The sequence below is a fragment of the Arachis ipaensis genome, chromosome B6 (genome assembly GCF_059453495.1).
Source record: "Arachis ipaensis isolate K30076 ecotype BB chromosome B6, ASM5945349v1, whole genome shotgun sequence".
Lineage (NCBI taxonomy): Eukaryota > Viridiplantae > Streptophyta > Magnoliopsida > Fabales > Fabaceae > Arachis > Arachis ipaensis.
In genome coordinates, this window is record NC_142441.1 from 8,585,074 (window position 1) to 8,601,694 (window position 16,621).

Here is a 16,621-nt window from a genome sequence, read left to right on the forward strand (position 1 = left end):
GTGTCCAACATGCGCAATTCAAAATTATTAGTGTTCCAGAGTATTTTATATTGATAATTGATTTTGGTATACACGTAGGATAGCCAATTTTTTTTTTATACAAATCACTTGTACGATGGTAACTAAGCGTAATTATCTCTTATTCTTGATCTTTATGATATTGATGAATGAGAAAGTAGAGAAATTTCACAGTAAGAAAGATTGAGTATATCTGATTCTTATCCAGACTAGTGAGGAACTCACATGTTACATACTTTTCTCATCTAGCTATTTCAGTTTACCACACTTTATCCCTTTTTTTAATTGCACTCACTAGCCCCTTGCCTATGCACCAGCTTCTCCCTAGAACAAGTCCAAAAAGTGAAACATAACATGGTACTTTTTAAAGTCCCCACCACCCCTACCTTCTTAAGCCAAATCTCACTATAAAGATACAACAATCTGAGCATTCCTCACTACTCTTTTCTTCATTCTCTTGTTTATAGCACCATACCATATACAAAAGAAAAAAAAAATGGTCATAATATCACGCCTTATGTTACCCCATGCATTATTATTATTGTTCCTTTCATCATTCCTAGCAAGCAGTGGCCAAATGGTGGTTGCAAAAGGGAACAAAAATGGTTATGTTAGAGAAGCTTGCAGTGTAACAAGGTACCAAGACTTGTGTGTTCATTCACTAGCACAATTCTCCAACACTGCGGGAACAAGTCCTAGCAAATGGGCACGTGCTGGGGTATCAGTGACAATAGGCGAGGTAAAGAAAGTTCGAGCATACTTGGCACAGTTGAAAAGAAACGGAGGATTCATAGGAAGAAACAGAGCTGCACTTTCAGATTGTGCTGAGGTTTTTGATGATGCACTTGATGAGCTTCATAGATCACTTGATGTGCTAAGAAAGCTTAGCAAAACCACGTTTAGCACACAAATGGGGGATCTTAATACGTGGATTAGCGCCGCGCTAACCGATGAAGACACTTGCCTTGATGGATTTTCATTTCAAGTCCAAGATGATAATAATAATAATAATCATAACAATAATAAGAAGAAGCAGATCAAGTTGCTGCAGAGGAGGGTCCAGAATGTTTCTTACATAACCAGCAATGCTCTAGCTCTTGTTAACAAGCTTGCTACCACAGGTATTGGAAGCTTTGAACAAGACAAGTCCTGAATTGGGTAACAGATACTTGTGCTACATGTGTAATATATATACATATACTTTTTCTTTATTTTTCTTTGGTTTTTGTCTATATCAAATGGGAACTATAAGAAGAAATAAAGCATAATGTTCTGTTAGCAAAGGTGTTACAGTATATGTTTGAATACTTATTAGTAATTAAGGTTTCAGCAAGAAATATGAATTAGGTGTTGCTTGCTTGTGTAAATATGATCATGATATGAAATTTATCCCACAAGCTGTAAAAATAGTTGAAGATCTTTTACTTAGTAATTCTGTCTTGTGAATTTGTGAATGATTTGACTACTGACTATATGCAACTATGGTATGTTGTTTGTTCTGTTGCTCAAAATGACTCATAAATGGTACTCCTTCTCTCTGTTCTTTTTTTTTTCTTCTCATCTACCAATGTCACTTTTAATATTAATGTAGAATTAATATGATATGAGCAACGATTTAAATATGATGCTTTTGAATTTAAAATGAGTGTCATATTCTAAGATCTTTGATAAGGCAGCTAGAAACTCTCATTAACTCTTGGCCGATGCCTTTGGTGTTGTAATTAAGTGGTCAAACACTCAAACCTTTTAATGTTTTCGGTAATGACTAATGAAATCTTGGACAATCTACTGTAAAGAGGATCAACCACTAAGACCATCCCACCCAAAACAAGTCAAAACAATTCATTATATATAACTTAGTAGTACCTACTAAAGCACAGTACACACCATACCCTAATACACATTTGAAACAAAATATCATTCATAACCTTTTTTTGTTTTGAAAAGAAATGTTTATTTACAGTTTAGATTTCCATTTATGTTGAGCAATATGTATTAAATTCTTAAATTTAAATTTTAGTGGCAATACTTTTTTTTTTCTTTTGGTTGTCTGAAAGAAAGGAACAAGGCAAAAGGGCCAGAAAAAACATAGCAGATTCTCAAGCAAAGTGATTCCATTATTTAAAAATGATTTTTACGTTTAAAATAACATAATTGTTTTTTTTTTTCCCTTTAAAACACTATTAGAAAATCTCTGAAACCTTATGACAAAGTGATCATATATGAATTATAAGTAGCCATTAGGATCGAATCAATACTTAGAAGTTTTAGTAGTATGCAAGAAATTTTAGAGATGAATTAATGACTTAGCAGATATTACCGTGTTTGTTCAATCGCTTTTTTGTTATTTTTAAGGTTAAGTACTGAAATCGTCTCTAAGGTCTGGGGTGAAAATCAAAATCGTCCCGACCTTTTTTTGTTATTAAAATCATCCTCAACGTTACAAAACGTTATAAAATCGTCCTTTTTATTTTATTTTACCAAATTACCCTTATCAATTAATAAAAATAATATTAAAAAATAAAAAAAACCCTCCCCCTCCACCTGCACCCCCACTTCCTTATCTCTTCCCTTTCTTCTCTCCAACTACTGCCATTAACTTCCAACAACCCGTCTCTTCTTCTTCGTCTTCTTTAGGTACTCTCAGCTTCCAGAACATGCTGCAGCAAGTACCACCTCCAAACTACCCTTCTCATCAACATCATCATGCTGTTTTTGTTGCCATCCAAGTGGGACTGAGGCAACAAGCGCATCTTAACAACAACGTGAACAACAAAAACAGGTTGATGAGTAGCAGTAGTAATGATTCATCAAGGGAGGAATGGGTCCAGAGAAGAAGTGATGGTCAAAGAGAACCAATGAACTTAACCCCTTAATTGCCCAAAAATTCAGTAACCATACAAAGAAACAAATAAAAAAGCCAAAATTGATTATCAACTAATTATAAAAACAAACAAACAAGAAGAAGAGAACAAACTTCTCAATTGCTTGAAACTGCGATTGAGTTGTGCCTGATTGATCTGGAGCATCTTGTCACGAGCAAATTAAGAAAAATAGAATTAGAGGCTGACCAAGCAATGAGGGGCAAACTTGGCACTGAATACAAGATAAATTCTGTTATGCAAAAGGGACACTTGGCAGCAAATACGGTTGAGCAGCTGAGGAGAGGCAGCAGAAAGAAATGCTCTAATGCTCGGCTGCGTGACTATGTTTGTTAGGCAACTTTTGGTAATTCAAATTCTCTCTCCTTCTATCATCTCTGTTCCTCCTCTGACAATATTCTTTCTTTCTTCCCTTACCTGCATTCTCTAATCCTATCTTCCTCACTCAGGTACAAATTGCACACGGTTGAAGACACTGATTCGAGCATCATCACTCCCCTTTATTATTCTTGCTCCTTACTTACTTATACTTTCCTTTCATAGACTTTTGTACTCGGTCTGCACTATTTCATTGGTTTTTATACCTGTTTGTTCAGTTGTGTTTTTTTATTATTTTTATAAAATTAATTGTATTTATTTTTTAGTATATTATTCATCCTTTAATTTGTTAATTAAGTTTTTCATCATTTTAATATTATTGTGACCTTATTTATATTATTATTTTTTTAAATAAAATACTAAAAAATTAAAGACTTTTAAATATTAAATTATAAAAATTCACAATAAACATATATCTATTTTATTAAAAATAAATAGTTCAAAAATTAATAGTTATAATATTATTTTAATAAAAAAATAAATATAAAGCAAAATACATATTAGTTATTTACAAAAAAATAAATTATACTTAAATATTATAGATATTTATCTTTATCTTTATCTTTTAAAAATGTTAGATCAAAATATAGATCTAAATTTAAAAATTTTTTCATTGTCCTACAAATAGTGAAAAAGTAAAAAAATAAATTAGTTTTTTTTTTATGATTATTCATGCCGTATAAAATAAATAATAATTATTTTTATTGTCTTAACAATATATAATTGGATATATATATAAAATTATTTTTATATATAGAATTTATGAATGGTTAAATTTTAAAAAATTACGAAAAAGATGAGATTTTAACATTTATAAATATTTTAAAAATAAAAAATTTAAATTGTTTAATAAGTATTTTTAAGACACTATTAAGTTTTAAGTAATATTTATAAAATAATATTACTAATAACTATTTCCTTTCTTTCGATCTCCCAAACTACTCTCTTATTTTTTATTATTTTTAATTCTATTATATTTATTATTAGATTTGAGTTCAAATTTTAAAGAAAATGTACATTTAATGTTTATCGTTGATATTTTATGTTAGATTTATCTTTTTTATTCTAGTCCTAATCTAATCTGTTAGGTTGATATATCATTATACATACAAATCTGAATAGGTATGTTATATGTAACAAATTTTGTCACAAAAAATAATACTTTTTATTCTAATATTGTTGTCTATTTCAAAATTTTTTCTTTTTTATTTATTTTTGTTGACATCATATATAATATAAGTGTCGACTATGCTATTATCATTTACATTCAAGTAGTTAAAAAAAAATAGAGTGAACTATTAAAATAGTATTCGAAATTTTGCATCGCTGACAAAATAAACCTCAAAAGATGCTAACGATAAATAAATAATGCTGACTATGGGTAGGGCAAGGTAGAATAGGGTAGAGTTTAGACTCTATCCTAACCCTACCTGCATTTTAAAATTCTCAATCCTACACTACTCAACCCTACCAACCATACCAGTAAGAAAATCAATTTTTTTAAGCAAATATCAAATTCAATTATTTCATATTTCATACATATTAATAAAATAGAAAAAAAAAAATTAAGTTCAAATTAAAATTAAAAACAATAAAATCTTTGAAAAATCAAACATAAAATTACAAATAACATGATCATTAAGTTCTTAATAAAATTAAAATAACACAAACAAAGATAAATATCTTATCACTCTTCTTTTAACTCCAAATTTTTACAGCATTACTCTTTAAATAACAAACATACTAAATTAATAATTTAAATAATTAGCTTAATAGTTGATTTGAGTTTTTACAAAAAGGAAGTCGTGGGTTCAATACCCACTTTGGTTGATTTAGCCAACCCTATCCGATCAGGTTGGGTCGAATTTGGTACTCGTAGATAAGATACATGTTGCCAACCCTACAAATAAGGCCAAAAAATTTAAAAACACGACCAATTTTTACAATTATTATTAGAAAAAAATCTTTTCATCCTTGAATTTTGGTAATTTTTTATTAAGTGAATTTTTTTTAAAAAAAATCAATATCAATGATCAGATTTTTTTGAAAAATAAAAAGAAAATATAGAGATCAAATTTTGTTTCGAATTTTTGTGCACATTCTAAATATTTATTCAAATGCTACCACAAAAATTTAGAAAATATATTTTTTTGTTATTTATAAAACTTATGATATTTATTAGTTCTTTTTGTCGTATTTTTAAATCATTTAGAAACTATTTTGTCGATAACATCTTTTAGGAATCTATTTGTCAGCTACTAAATTTTTCGGATACCAAATTAGTAATTAATCCTAAATTTTATAAGTAATGACATCATGTATAAGTAATAACGTCATGATATATAAAATATGATAAATATTTTTAATAAATTATTTTTCTATTAGCTACTATGTTCTTGTATTTTTTTATTTGTAATTAAGAAAATAATATAAAATAAACTGTAAAAACTTTCTTAGTAATTCTTAATTTTTAAAATATTCATTGATTTAAAAAAATTCTTTTTAAACAAACTTAAATTTTTTATATAATTCTTAATTTTTATTTGTATTTATTTTAAAAAAAGTTCACTGTTAAATTCTTTTCCTACCAAAAAAAAACTTTTATTCTCTTCTTTGATTTTGTATTAATACGATTTAATATTATGTGTAAATGGTCAAATAGGTCAGATACACATATAAATTTTTGTCCGTTGTCTAAATTTATTAAATATTAAATAAAATAAAATATTATTATTTTTAGCATAAATTGAATAAAAAAATAACTTTTAAAATAAAAAATTTAAAATTTTAAAAATAAACAAATAAATATTTATCTATTTAATATATTAATAATATTTTTTTTTCTTGAAGTTACACGTTAGGCAAACTTATTATCTGCAAATATATTAATTTTGTAGGATGATAAATTAAAGACTATAACATTACTTGATGAAGATAAAGCTTAAAAGTAATACCGGCCTCGGATAGTTTCTTCTTTGCTCTTAGCTCCTCATGAGTATTATAGGCATTTGATATTCTCATTAATTATAGTAAGGAGAGAATGGTGAGAATGGTGTTTGCAGTGACAAAAAGAGGCTCTTTTTAGATTCTATAACAAAAGAATAGTAAAAAATTGGAGCAAACACTATGCGAGAGAAAAATTCTAAAAGAAAAAAAATAGTTAAAGATAAAATCACATGCTTTTATTATTAATTTATTATCATCATATATATATATAAAGAAAATTTATAGCGTACAGAGGTTAACATGTAAAGAAATAAAGATATTCGCTTTAGTTAAAGGGTTTGTTGACAAGTGGCATCAAACTTGTTGCAAAGGGGCAGCTTGGCAGAGATGTCTGATGCATTGTTGGGACTGAGCTTTCATGGAACCGTGCTAAGTGGTGAGGAGTTGTAAAGGTCATAATGAACTTTGGTAGTAGGTTCAGTTATGCTGTATGAATAGAGCATAGAGATTGGGCTGTGTGCAGGGCTTGTTAACAGGTTTAGAAAAGAAGTGTTTTAAGATTTTTTATTCCAAAAAGAAGAGTTTTAGGCTTTTAACATTTGAAAGGATACAAGATATAACAGACATGGTAGTTAAGTATGGAAAAACATGATCCTACCAAAATTAGGGCCGTCAAAATGGGCTAAACTTATCGGGTCAGTCCGTTTATCCATTTAAATGTGTGGATTTTACCTCTAAAATTAAGCCCATTTAAATTTTGGGTTAAACGGGCTGAATCTGATTAACCCGAAAAAAATAACGGGTTAAACGGGCTAGCCCCGCGGGCTAAACGGGTGGTCCATTTAATTTTTTTTACATTTTTAGCACTTTTAGCCGATATGTCTTCTGATCCGACATGAAAATCCGACCCATCAATTAAAAAATTATTATTTTAAAAAGTTTTTGACCTAAAAATGGTATTTTTTGTTAAAATATTTTTTAAAAAATAAAATTAAATGATAAACGAGTTGGTCCGTTTAATCCATTGGGCTGACCATAAATGATCCGGACTAGAAAATTCTGACCCACGAATAAAGCGGGTTTAAACGGGTCAGCCCATTTAACCCACGGATTTAACGGACCGGGTCTAAGTGGGCTGGACTAGCCCGTTTGACAGCCCTAACCAAAATAGAAGCCATGAGAATACTAAGCTTAATTTTGATTGTATTCTTCTTGGTGTAGGTAATTTTGTTTAGCAATGATGCTTTAAATGGAGAGAAATACTATTTATAAATAAGGATAAAGTATTATAAAATATATATTAAAATTTAATTTAACTTTTTTATTTTGTAATAAAAAATATTTTTTTGTTTTATTTTGTATAAATTAATTATTATTATTCATACCCTAACCCAAATGCTTAAAGCCAGTCCGCTAAAGAATGAAGGCTCCAATCCAAGAGAGGGTTGGTCTTCACATTTACCCAACCTCTTTAAAGAAGTCGGACATCATCACGGAAGTCTAGCTCTATTTGCCCAAAGCAAGTAACTGCCTCCGTGAATCTCTCCCCTCCGTCTAGAAGAGTAATTTCAACAAGCTCCCAAGATAACGAGAACAGTTACCCACCAATAAAGATGGAACTACTCCGATAAAGGTGGTTAATACTCTACTATAAATACTTTGACACCCGTCAGGTATAATTTATGTTCTAATCTACTAAAAACCTGCCTAAGGTCATTGCTAACTTAAGTGTAAGAACCGAGAATAATTAATCATCTAATTAAATAATTAATATTGCCCAAAATAGGATCCAAAAATTTAGAAAGAGAATTAGAGGATTTAAATATGATTTTTGGACTCAATAGGGCCCCGGTTTGTTTTCTTCCTTCTTATGAATGGTGTGCGAAATATACAATAACGGTTTCTAGAAGGAGCAAACGTTTTAGCTCAATCGAAGGGCGGTCACAAGCAATTCATCTGAGTTTTGTTGATTGTTCTTGGTGATTAGGGTTACGGATTTAAGGTCTCTTGTAATTGAAAATAAATTTGGGAATTACTGATTATTGTAATTGGATCTGCCTTTTGCTAATTGAAGAAGAATAGTTTTGGTTCTAAGTTTTGTGGATGCTTATGAATTCTGACGACGATGATGATTTTCTTGTTTCTTATTAAACACAATGGTTTTGGGGATGCATTGTTGTTTTGGTTTTGAACTGTGTGTAGTTGTTGTTGTAGGTTAGATATTTTTTCTGATAAGGGAACAGATGGTGATCAGGTGATAGTCAGTGGGGTGATGCGGATGGTGATGGGGTGGGGTTAGGGGTGGAAAAAGGCCAGGCGGCCTGCCAGGGGCCTGTAGCCTGGCCTGTGTTTGGCCTGGTCTGGCCTGGCCTGTTATAAAATAGGCACAGGCCCAGACTCTTTTAAAAGCCTTAATACGTTAATAGGCCAGGCCCAGGCTCGCTAATTAGTCTTATTGGCCTGTCAGGCCTGCCTGGGCCTGTTAAAATATAATTAAATATATAAATAATTATTTATTATAACAAAATTATGAGATATTTTAAATCTATTATATTTTATTATAAATATTTTTGTATATTTTAAATACATTAAAAGTTTAAAATTTTTTTAAATAATATTTTTATTTTTGTAAAAAAAATATATCAGGCCTTTTAACAGGCTTCAGGCCAGGCCAGGCTGAATAACAGGCCAGGCTTAGTACCTTATAAAGAGCCTATAACAGGTTGCAGGCCAGGCTCAGGCCAATTAACTGTATGACAGGCCAGGCCTGTTAAGAGCAAAGCCTGGCCTGGCCTGGCCTGTTTCCACCTCTAGGTGGGGTGATACTCAGCCGCCTAGGAATACAGAAGGCTTTGGTTGAAGAAGATCGAAAGAACCACAAGATCCAAACTCTTCCCATCATGATTCATGTTTATGAATTCAGGTACGCTTCCGCATTCAAGTATTTTATTTCTTAATGATTTAACATGGATAATCTTTGGATTAAGGAATTTTGAAAAGATTCCAACATCTTTGACTTAATTTACCTCACGCGCTTCTTCTTCTTCTTCTCCTTCTTCTTTTTCTTCTTCTTCTGCTTTGCCACCCCTGATACTTCGTTATCGTCGACACGAACACCGTCATCTCCTCCTCCTCTTCCTCTTCCTCTTTCTTTTTTCATTGGAATTTCTTCTCCTTCCTTTTCTTCCTTCTCCATCATCTTCATCCTCCTTCCTTTTCCTCATTCTCCTCCATCATCTTCATCATTATGATAATTATCGTTATAGTCATCGTAGTCTTCTTCTTATACGTATCGTCGTTATCGTTGTCGTCATTATTGTTATCGTTATTGTAGAATTTTTGCCATATTGATGACATTGCTTGATTCAAAATTGATTTGGATGTGTTTTCATTGATAATCAGTCATTTTTGCGGATGAAATCTTTTGGCATTCCTTGTGTTCACATAATATGTGTCTTGGTGTATCTAAGCATCATCTTTATCCCTACTAAGCTAATAGTTGAAAGGTGGACCTATTGATAGTAAGACATATAGCACATGCATGAGTGGAAATTAGGGTAGTCTAAATAGACATTGCATGAAATGTAAGATCTCGGATTATTTTTGAAAATTAAATAGTAAGTTATTTATAATTTATTATATTTGTTGATAATTTTATTTAAAGAATTTTTTTTATTTATCTCTAATTTTAAATTAGAGTACTTAATTAAAAATAATCTATAGGTTAAAAAATAAATAATATTCTTAAAGTTAATTATATTGAATTAAATTTAATTTTAAGTTAATCTTCTACTCGAACCCTAATTTTACCTAACCTAACCCTAATACCCTCTCACCCTTCCTTTTCACCAGTCAGCCGCCGAAGCCCTCACCCTCACCAACAGATAGGGGTGTTTGCGGTGCGGTTTGGTTTGGTTTTTGAGGGAAAAGCCATCCGATCCGATCGTCTAATTAAAGTGCGGTTCGATTTTTTTGTCAAGGTCATCCGAACCAAACCAAACCAATTAAAATCGGTTTGGTTTGGTTTGGTTTGTTCGGTTTTTCAATCAAATCAAAAAAATTCTACCATACTATTATGCAAAGTCGTAACATTGAAATTGACAAACCGAAATACACAATAGCTAACAAAGTCTTGATCTAACGAAATTTAACGACAACATAATTCAAATATGACAATTAAAGAAGTTCAATAGTTCAACAGTCAACACAACTGAAAATAAAAATAAATTGTCATTAATCTGATAGCAAAGTTATGGTGTCTTCTCCAACAAAATAGCTAAACTTCTTAATGCACACCAACTTGAAATAAAAAAAAAAAACAGTTACATAATAAGAACAACAACAACAATAATAATTATAATAATAATAATAATATAAGGAGAACAATTCCTACCATAACAAGATGTACTCAATCAGACTCAACACCATAATCTTCTTCATTGGGATCAGGAGTGGGTGCAACTTCTACAAAATATATAAATCAAGAAACAATCATAACAAATAATATATATTAATAAAAATCAAATTAAAGTAAAGAAAATTATAAGTAGAAACTTAACCATACCTAATTCCAACTTCTCCAATTCCTCGATGAGTTCCTCAAGAACAAGTTTTGGAGAGTTTCGGAGCCAATTTTATGTACAAATTAACGCTTCAGCTGTCATCGGAATTAGAGAACTCCTATAATTATTCAACACCCTTCCTCCAGTACTAAATGCCGATTCTGAAGCAACTGTGGAAACTGGTATGGCTAAGACGTCTCTTGCAATCTGCCCAAGAATTGGATATTTAGTGAAATTCACTTTCCACCAATTTAGAATGTCGAATTGCACGCCACTCTTCTCTAATGCCTCCATAAGATATAACTCCACCTCATTCTTGTTAACACTCTCATTGAATTGCATTTCCTTCTCAAATTCTATAGCAAAAGAAGTTTCATGTGCCTCAAGCTCGTGTGTGCTAATTTCAGGAGGATCTTGCCGAGTAGATCTTTGATAGTTACCAACCAGCAGCAATCCAGCAATACCATAAACCAGCAGCAATCCAACAATACAATAAACCAGCAGCAATCCAGCAATACCAATTACCAAGTTATCAAAACTTAACAATAAATCAATAACCAGCATCAAGCAATAAACTGAAAAATAAATCTATAACCAGCAATCCAACAATACCAAATTATCAATAATAAACTGAACAATACACTAATCTCAATACACTGAACAATAATTCAATAACCGGCAACTTAAACAGCAATAAACAGCAATCATATTGACTTGGAATGGTTCAAATTAAACAGCAATAAATAGCAACCATAAACAGCAATAAACACTAAACAGCAACCACCAGTAAACAGCAAATAGTTTATATTGACTCGGACTCCATATTGACAGTAAACAACCACCAATAAACAACCAGTAAACAGCAATAAACAACAAATTACCTGAATCGGTGGCTCGGGCTCCATGTTGACTTGGGAGGAAGGCTGACTGGGAGACTCGGTTAGGGTTCTGCCGTGCTGGGAGTGAGTTGAACTGATGATAGTGGCGCTGAGTGGGAGAGCCCAGAAACATTGCTGGCGCTGGGTGGTGGCGTGTCAACGGCGACAGCGTGGTGCTGTGCGTGGGCAACAGCGTGGTGCTATGCGTGGGCGACGGCGTCGTGCTGTAGGTGGCGTCTCCGCGAAGAGGAAGGCTTCGGCGTGGTGCTGTGGTGGCGTCGTGCTTTGGGGATTTGGAGAAGAGAGAGCGAGAGCAACTGAGTAGTGAGTAGTAGAGACTAGAGAGTAGAGAGCGTAGCCGCAGGTTAGAGATTGGGGATTTGGGGGGTTAGGGTTAGGGACGGCTGGAGGGGGAGGCGCTCTCACACTCGCGCAGCAGGCATCAACTTTGTTCGTTTGGGGGGTGGCGGTCTAGGGAGGTGGGGTTAGGCATTTTTAGGGTTTTTTCCGAATCGGTTCGGTTCGGTTCGGTTAGGGTTTTCAGAGTCAAAATCGAAAACTGAACCGAACCGCACAAAAAAGCAGCAAAATAGGTTTTTTTTCGATTTTTTTGGTTTTCAATTAATTCAGTTATCAGTTTTTTCAGTTCGGTTCGTCGGTTTAGTTCGGTCCGGATCGATTTTGAACACCCCTACCAACAGATATACACACAGAAGAAGGAAAAAAGAAAAGAGAAGAGAGAGAGAAACAGAAGAAGGAGAGGAATGGAGAAAGACGGTGCCGATGGGCGTCACTGGCACCGTCGCCATCGTCGTTGCCGTAAGGGAGAGAGAGAAAGCGTCATTGAGAGAGAGAGAGCGAGCAGCCGTGGGAAGCGTCATCACTGACAGATTTTCAAATAAGACAAATTATAACTATTTTAGCTCCCTTTTTCTTTTTGTTACCAAATATTTCCATCGTGAAATTTTCAAAATTTTTGCTGAATTTTTCTTTCAAAGTTGCAAATTTAGAGAAGAAAATCCAATAAATGGATATAAAATCAAAAGCATTGGAACAAAAAATTAATGGTTACTTATTACATATCAAAGAAAAAAGAGATATTTATTCTATAGATTTTACGATACAATTTTCCAAAGCCACAAATTTTATTTATATTACTTGACATATGATAAATTATTTTAGTTTAACTATAACTAAATATATCTTGGAAGCCTTTTCCGTAGAGAAAAAAACACTCTTGATAAATAACTATAACTAAATATATCTTGGATATCCTATATGTTAAAACAAGTCTCCCAGTACAAAAATAATCAATAATATCAAAGATACAAACAAAACGCTAGCACCTATTGGCAAAAGAAAAGAAGAAAAAAAATGCTCACTTCTGTAGTATCACATCAGACTTTGAAAGGAGCTGAAATGCTCTGTTGGAATTGTTTAAGGCAGAGCACGATCTCTTGACTGACATGATTTTAGATATTAACAAATAACATGATTAACAAGCATTATCAGAACAAATAAAGGATTTTAGAAACAAACTGCAAACCATTATCAGAATAGATAATTTTAGATATTAACAAGCAACATGATTTATTTTAGCCTTCTCCTTCCTCCCTTCATAGTGAGGCAAGAAAACTTGTCTGCAAAAGAATTATGCACTTTTACATACATATGTAAACTATCATGCATCCAATAATATGTTTCTTCAATTTGTAGCTAGCATTAATAAACTTATCCAATCTTTGATCAGTTTTTCAAAACTTGTTACTTTTCTATATTCTCTACCTAATTTAATGGTTCACTTGAGAAATTCAACAAAATTTCAAAAGGTAAAAAGAAAAAAGAACAAGAACAATAAGCGGCTTAATTGAGATTATAGTAGGAACCAACACAAGCAGGAATGGCAGTCATATTCTATTAGAGTATTAGGTGAATTTGGTATGCGTGAGATCCACTTCTTATTATGAACAATATCATTTCACACTAGCACGACCCAATATGTTATATGATTAACGACTTGCACTAAAAGCAACAAGAAACCAAAGACATCTACTTGTTCAGTGACATCAATTAGGCCTATATATGTTGGGATTATGTAATGGATTTACCAACTTTAAATTCGAGCAAATTTTTATCAAACCTACACAGAGCATAAAAACCAAAACCTACTACTCCCTAAATGCACGCTGGTTAGGCACATGTTGTTTTTCAAACACAAAACAAATTGACTTTCCTCATCAGGGGGCCAAGATTCTTAGGCGATGAAAGCATTAGTAGTAATAAAGATGTTTTGTTTTCTAAACGATTTCTGCTTATGTGACTGGATACGGATGGTTTATTATTAGTTTATTACTCTATTATTAGCAGAGCCAAAGCTAATGATTTAATGGACAGAGCAACTTTGTTACCTTCTCGTCACAAGCATGGCAGACGATGAGCACGATGAGGGATGGTGGAAAAAGACCGATTGAGCAAGATGAGGGGTTATAGGCCGCGACGACTCGAAAACTATCCCAACGAAGCTCGCGACCGGCGATTGAGGTGCGGGCGTGGAGCAGGACGAACAGAAGAATATCTCCGGCGTCAGAAGTCCAACGGCGGCGGTCGCGGTGGAGGAAGCTAGGGTTTCCCTCCAGAGATGCTTGTTCTTCTCTGAGCAACTGGGCATGGTGAGAGGAGGAGAGAGAACTAAAGACCCAACCCAACCTGTTTCAATCATTTTTGTTTTCTGAAACTACTTCCAAGGACCAATAAGGCCAACCCATGAAGCTGGACTCACGGAACCCACTACAATGAAATCCCGTTCTTTGTTCAACACACTGACTCGGCTCAGCGAACCCTTCCCATGAGCTCCCATGTTTTGTTCAGAGCCTGCTCCATCCTACAAAATCAAGCAACACATGTGGGAAGGAGATGTAGGTAGAGAGAATATCTGTATAAATATGAAAATTGATCTGTACAGTAGATTAACCCATAAAAAAATTAGAGTACTCAAGGAGTACCTAATTAATAAAGTAAAATACTAACTAATTTTACATAATTACATATACTAATTTTATAATACTATTATTAATATATAGTCTCATTAATTATGTTGGGTTGATCTAGTGGCTAATTCACTAATCACTAATCCGCTTAAGCAAGTGTGAGAATTCAAATTTCGCCTTGTGCATGTAACAATTCATTGGCTAATAATCACAAACACATTGACATTTCTCCTACTCTGTTATTGCTTCCACCCACACAGTACTGCGGACGTCCGCCTCGCCAGTCGTGAGATAGCCGGCATTTCAAGTTGGTCGTCCAAAACACCTGTTTTGAAAAAAAAGTAAGAATAATGAGAATAATAATAACAATAAACCGGTGGTACTTCTCTGAGCAACTGGTCATGGTGAGAGGAGGAGAGAGAACTGAAGACCCAACCCAACCTATTTCAATCATTTTTGTTTTCTGAAACTACTTCTAACGAGCAATAAGGCCCAACCCATAAAGCTGGACTCACGGAACCCACTACAATGAAATCCCGTTCTTTGTTCAACACACTGGCTCGGTTCAGCGAACCCTTCCCATGAGCTCCCATGTTTTGCTCAGAGCCTGTTCCATCCTACAAAATCAAGCAACACATGTGGGAAGGAGATGTAGGTAGAGAGAATATTTGTATATCTGTATGGAAACTGATCTGTACAGTAGATTGACCCATAAATAAATTAGAGTACTCAAGGAGTACCTAATTAATAAAGTAAATTACTAACTAAATTTATATAATTACATATACTAATTTTATAATACTATTGTTAATATATAGTCTCATTAATTAAGTTGGGTTGATCTAGTGGCTAATTCACTAATCACTAATCCGCTTAAGCAAGTGTGAGAATTCAAATTTTGCCTTGTGCATGCAACAATTCATTGGCTAATAATCACAAACACATTGACATTTCTCATACTCTATTATTGCTTCCACCCGCACACTACCGCGGACGTCCGCCTTGCCAGCCGCGACATAGCCAGTATTTCAGGTTGGTCGTCCAAAACACCTGTTTTGAAAAAAAGTAAGAATAATGAGAATAATAATAACAATAATTCGGTCGTTCTTCTTTGAGCAACTGAGCAACTGGTCATGGTGAGAGGAGGAGAGAGAACTGAAGACCCAACCCAACCTATTTCAATCATTTTTGTTTTTTGAAACTACTTCCAACGACCAATAATGCCCAACCCATGAAGCTGGACTCACAGAACCCACTACAATGAAATCTCGTTCTTTGTTCAACCCACTGACTCGGCTCGACTCAGCGAACCCTTCCTATGAGCTTCCATGTTTTTCTCAGAGCTCAGAGCTTGCTCTATTCTACAAAATCAAGCAACACATGTGGGAAGAAGATGTAGGTAGAGAGAATATTTGTATATCTGTATGAAAATTGATCTGTACAGTAGATTGACCCATAAATAAATTAGAGTACTCAAGGAGTACCTAATTAATAAAGTAAATTACTAACTAAATTTACATAATTACATATACTAATTTTATAATACTATTGTTAATATATAGTCTCAATAATTAAGTTGGGTTGATCTAGTGGCTAATTCACTAATCACTAATCCGCTTAAGCAAGTGTGAGAATTCAAATTTCGCCTTGTGCATACAACAATTCATTAGCTAATAATCACAAACACATTGACATTTCTCCTACTCTATTATTGCTTCCACCCGCACACTACCGCGGACGTCCGCCTTGCCAGCCGCGACATAGCCAGTATTTCAGGTTGGTCGTCCAAAACACCTGTTTTGAAAAAAAGTAAGAATAATGAGAATAATAATAACAATAATTCGGTCGTTCTTCTCTGAGCAACTGAGCAACTGGTCATGGTGAGAGGAGGAGAGAGAACTGAAGACCCAACCCAACCTGTTTCAATCATTTTTGTTTTTTGAAACTACTTCCAACGAGCAATAAGGCCC

At 33.3% G+C, this 16,621-nt stretch overlaps 2 long non-coding RNA genes and 1 pseudogene across 3 annotated transcripts; 1 reads left to right on the forward strand and 2 right to left on the reverse strand.

Annotated features, from left to right (window-relative positions):
• Positions 1 to 229: 229 nt before the first annotated feature.
• On the forward strand, positions 230 to 1,296 carry LOC107647951 (pectinesterase inhibitor 6 pseudogene; annotated as a pseudogene). The gene has a single exon (XR_015885806.1). The product of XR_015885806.1 is annotated as a pectinesterase inhibitor 6 pseudogene (transcript).
• Positions 1,297 to 10,461: 9,165 nt separating this feature from the next.
• On the reverse strand, positions 10,462 to 10,930 carry LOC148554544 (uncharacterized). Its single transcript, XR_015885809.1, has 3 exons — positions 10,789 to 10,930; positions 10,618 to 10,688; positions 10,462 to 10,523 (listed from the first exon to the last, which is right to left on the reverse strand). It is a non-coding gene; the product is annotated as an uncharacterized LOC148554544 (long non-coding RNA).
• A 1,953-nt stretch (positions 10,931 to 12,883) lies between these two features.
• Positions 12,884 to 14,575, reverse strand: LOC107647952 (uncharacterized). Its single transcript, XR_015885808.1, has 2 exons — positions 14,073 to 14,575; positions 12,884 to 13,304 (listed from the first exon to the last, which is right to left on the reverse strand). It is a non-coding gene; the product is annotated as an uncharacterized LOC107647952 (long non-coding RNA).
• Positions 14,576 to 16,621: the final 2,046 nt, after the last annotated feature.